This window comes from Pteropus vampyrus, unplaced genomic scaffold, assembly GCF_000151845.1.
Source record: "Pteropus vampyrus isolate Shadow unplaced genomic scaffold, Pvam_2.0 Scaffold14, whole genome shotgun sequence".
NCBI lineage: Eukaryota > Metazoa > Chordata > Mammalia > Chiroptera > Pteropodidae > Pteropus > Pteropus vampyrus.
In genome coordinates, this window is record NW_011888795.1 from 4548231 (window position 1) to 4553572 (window position 5342).

Genomic DNA, 5342 nt, shown 5'->3' on the forward strand with positions numbered 1-5342 from the left:
TTTTTTTTTTAGAAGAATATTGCCTTGGATAATTAACTGGTATCTTCACTATTCTGGTAAGTTCCAGAGTATAGAGTTTAAGAGCTCAGTCTTTGGATTATACAGCACTCTGAATGTGAATTCCAGGTATTAAACTAGTCAGAGGAAAGCAGGAAAGAAGAAAGGAGGAAGGGAGGGACACAAAATGCTATCAGGTACAGAGGAGACATCAACTGATTCCATTACGTAAAGAAGTCCTTTCTGTTTCCAGGAAAGTCACAGAAGTCATCTGAGCTAGGCTGGGAAGACTTCACAGAGTTTCATGTGGTGGAATAGGATGATCTATTTAACTTCAAATCTTGTCTTATTCTCAGAGTTGTAAGAAATTTTTAAAAAGCCAATTTAAATTTGTTATTATTCTAGGTAGATTAGACTATGGATTCTAAAGTCTAGGACAGAGATCACCCGAGTTGCAGCCTGTGGGCCGAATTTGGCCACAGATATCTTTTGATAGGTCCATAAATGTTTTTTAGATATTTAAAATTATTTACTAAACTTTAAAAATCAAGAAATTTTACATTAAAAAAAAAAAAAGGCCTTTTCTCTATCTTTAGCTCTGGTAGAAACAGCCTTGAATGACAAAAGCCCACAAGCTATTTTTCAAGCTTTATGAATTCTATAAGCCTTTCAGATTTCTACATAACCCTGAGGTGGCAAAGACACCCTTTGCCTTTCTAAAAACAATGACAGATAAATTGTCCTGCCAATCTTCTTGGGTAGAGGCAGATCCAGATATGTTTGATTTAGGATAATAAACAAATGGGAGTTGGGGGGGCAATGAACGAAAATTATCTTTTTCACAAGCATCGATGGAAGTAGAAAGAAACATCTTAGATTGGAAGAAAGGCGACAAGTCAAAGTGTGTTCAGGGAAGGTAAAGTAAATAGGTGGAAGAATTATGTGGGGCGGGATGAGGTGGCAGTGAAAGAAAGAACAAAATAGGAGATGTGGAAAAGTAGGTATGTTGTGGTCACATCATAAAAGTTCTTGAATGCCAAACTAAGAAGTGTCTAATAAGCTCTTTTCCCATTCTTATTCTTTTTTTGAGAAAAAGTTTCAAAAATGTATTAAACACATGAAATGACCTAAACAAAAATGAAAAGAATAACATATTCAATAATAATCATATTTAACAAGAAAGACTTTTTTCCCCATTTGTCCCTTAAGTTTTCATCCATTATCATAGTCACTAGATATTTATTTAAATATATCTGTAAGAGGGATGCAATGTAAAAAGTAATCTGGTCTCATAATCACCTCTCAAATGGTGTTTTCTAGTGCTTGGCTTTACCAAGCATTTTCATACACATTATTATTTAAATCCCACAACAACCCAGTATAGGTAAAATTACGTTTGCTCCTAGATGAAGCTAAATCCCATGTTTTGTGCCTTTATGTTCATGATCATTACAATATTCCCCAGTCACCACTGCAGTTCATTTGTTCTTTGTGCTCTGAGCCCTATGGGTACAGTAAAGTTATACTCTACAGTACAGGGCTAACAAGAATAGACTGACCTAGAACCAGGTATGTTAACCAAGATGAAACAGATGTTGAGCAGGGTAGCGAGTGATCAGCCTGCAAGTGCAAACTCTGTACTCCAGGAGGGGGAAATGGAGCATGAGTGAGAGATGCTCAGAGTCTCAGCAGGCAAGCTCAACACGAGGCTAAGTTTGTTGTACCTTCTCAGGCCTGTCTGATGATAGTTGTGATGGAGGAGACTCTCAATTTAGCAAGAAATCCTCCAAGACCTATAAGCCACTCAGGGCCATTCTGAAGTAATAATTTGATATGTGAATACTTTTTAAACAGACTTTCAAATCCTTGCAGAAAAATTGGAGTCAATCATTTTAGATATGCTCTAAGTCAGTAGGAAATAATAAGTACTAGATTTTGATTGTTTTTAAAACTGGCACTAAATTTGGGAGCATGGCTCAGCTTCTGTAGTTAGCCCAAGAGAACTGAAAATAGGACTCACTGGTAGAGAATGTCATCTGGTATGTTTGAGATTAAAACAAAAGCCAGATGGGCCCCAAAGACTGAAGAAGGGGTGAGGCAGATGGAAAATGCCCACCATGGGCTAATGCAGGATGAGAAACTTGTTCATAGTCTACCCTTTTGAGCCAAAAGGGTGGTAGGGACCTATTCACCTTGCAATGAGGAGGGCAGTTGTCTAATGTCAAAGATAAAACTGAACATTAGTTAAAGGACAGATTTTAATCAGAAATATACTAGTTCAATAGGGAAAAGAGTCCATGAACTGAATTCAACTTTGATTTGTACAGAGTTGACTGGGAATTCAAAGGGAGAAAGAGAGAATAAGTAAGGGAGTGAGCAAGGGCTCAGTAGAGTCAGGGAAGTAAAAAATTACAAAAAGCAGGAAGGTCCATTGAAATCCATCTGCGTTTGTTAACTGGCACTTATCAAAATTATGCTCCTGGTCTCCCACAGTGGCTAGGAGCCAGGCACCCTATCTTCAGCTGTTGACTGGAACAAACAGTAAATTCTTTTGGAAGCCTCCAGATTCTCAGGCAGGTTCTTATGAAAGGCTAGGGTCATCCTAGGGATGCCGCCTTAAGCTGTTAGAAACAATGTTTTGTGTTTTGTTCAAGTTTTTATAGGTCAAGGGTAAGGCCTAGGAAGGAAAAAGGGCTCAGCAGAGAAAATCTTTGTCACTAGTAGTGTGACATTGATGGTGCTGGGAAGTTCCTAGGTGGTTCCACATTTAGGAAATTCTGAAAAATATGCCCACATATTCAGCCCTTCGACATAATGCAATCATAGCATTAAGGATATCATTTAAAAATTATCAACTATATTAATAATAGCAAAGGAAATCCATAAAAGATTAGTGTGAGAAGCACTTAAAGTGTTCATCTAGACAGCCCTATTCTCACAGTCCACATCTCTGGTCTATTTCATAAGTGTGAACAAAGTGATTTGAGAAAAGGTGTCTTTCCTAAGATCACACTTACTCAGGGAGAGAGTCAGAGATATGTCAGATATGTTTTAGGCAAGCAAAAACAAAATTGCTGAAGCAATGTGGAGAATTTGATTTCACAGATATTGGGATTCTCTCCTCCTAAACAGAATTGGCAATGCCTTCCCAACTCTCCCACATCCTCATCCATGCTCCTTGTCCTGCAGAATCCACAGCCTCAGGTATAGTGGGAGGCAGTGAGTCTTGATGCCATCTGTGCTGCTAGGATGCCCTGGTATTTCCACCCTCCGCCCCCTACATCTCATCTCCACCCCTAAATTTTTTTTCTGCACTAGCAGCAAAGAACTGTTTGATCTCATCACCCCGCACCACCACCACCGTCACCACCAACACACATAAATACACATTTCTCCCTTGAGGCAGTTTGTCAAACCTTTTGTTATTTACCCTTTAGCATCACAAATAAGGCTGGTCTTGCCAACATTAACCACATTGCAGTATTATTTCTATAGCAGCAATTGCTTCCTGCATCTGTGATTATAACCTAGGGGGAAAGAACTAGAGCACCGGCTGGTCTTTCAAGTGTTTCCTTTTTGCTTAAGTCGTTAATGTTTCAACATTCTGTGCAGGTTTTCTTCCACACAAAGGCTTTTAGCAGCAAAACTAATGTTACATTAAATGATAAATGATGCTGTAAAATGAGGGACCCCAGCTGTGGGAATAATGTGAGGTGCCCTTTAAAAATGATTTAGATTGTGTATGTTGAATGTATTTGTTATGAGATTCCTTAGGCATTTTAGTAATACGCCAGCTTTAAAACCTTGCATTCTGATGTTGTCTGTTTAAACAGTGTCAGACCAACTCTCACTTCATAGACACCAAAGATAAATCTTCTCATTAAATGAAGCCCTTTTAGTGCTATCCAGATAGAAGCCCATGGTAGGCAAATGATTAAGTCTCTCCTCTGAACTCATTATCATTTATTCAGTTTGCTGCCTTCCTCTTCCTGATTCCTTCCTTTCTCCTTCCCTCCACAAGACCCACCCATATAGCTTTTTCAGACCAAATGGGTGAAGCCATGCTCTGTGTTCTTCCATACACAGATGGTTTGGCAGGAGATAAAATCTTCATTGCTAACAACTCTACAATTCTGTCTTCTCCCCGCCAAAACGGATGTTTTATGTTATCATTCAGTCGTTCCAGGCCACTTAGGGTTAGTTAATAAAAAGCTCAAACATTTCCTCACTTTTATCATAGGCATAATTATTTAATTTTACTTTTTAAATTTGTGAGAAGCTTTTAAACTAGACTCTCTCTCAACCAGTCCCCCAAGTATCAGCTCTTAAAGTCATTGTGTTATAAGACATATGTGCTAATATTTGCTATGAAGATAATTATGCTTCCATTAGCCAGAATACTGACACTAAATTATTTCTTAATGTCACCTTTAGGGAGTAGATCTTTTTTCTCTTATGTCTTTAATCTTATGTCACCATCCTATCTTCTTTTACTAACACTCAAAAACACTTATGATAATGGATGACGTAAGTTTAAGAGGTGTCATAGCAACCAGAAGAAGCTGTAATTATTCTGCAGTGCTATTAATTTGGCTTTGCAGGGAATTATGTTCCTTTTTTTTTTTTTTTAAAGTGCACTTCCTTTGCAAGTTAAGGCAATTAGAAGTCTGTGCAGATTGACTATTACATGGCACCTTCAAAAGCACATCTGAGCCCAGTTATTCAGTTTCTTATTTGCAAAACAGATAATGTAGACTGGTAGAAAGGAAAGTGAGAAACTCAGGGAATTATAGTGCTAATTCAAGCCAAAAAAATGCTTTGGAGGATTCTCTGTGTCTTTCATTTTATCATTAAAGTCCTAATCGAAGAACTAAAAGTCTTCTCAAACTTATCAAGTCTTCTTTTTTCTCTAGTTCTTTTTCCTCCCTTTTGGATTAAAATTGATTTACAATCCAATAGATGATGTCTCTCTTTGGATACATTCAGAGACACAGGAAAATTGGGTTCTCAAAAGTCAAAGCCCCAAAGTAAATCACAGTGATAATTCAAAGATTACTTTCTGCCAGTGGCTAATCAGTAAAATCAGTTCCCTGTATTAAAGACTGAACTTGAGAACCTGTTTAATAAATAGAAATACAAGAGAAATGAGTCTGAGCTTGAATCTATGTAGATGACCATTTCCAATTCATTACTCATCAATCATCAATATCGCATTTTTGTTTATTACTATATAAAACCAAAGAGCTCTCTAAGTAAAGTTTTATTATATAATTATATGTGCCTAGTTTTTACCTTTTCTATTTTAAAAAAATATTTTAACCTTCTTTATTTCCATACTTAATTGT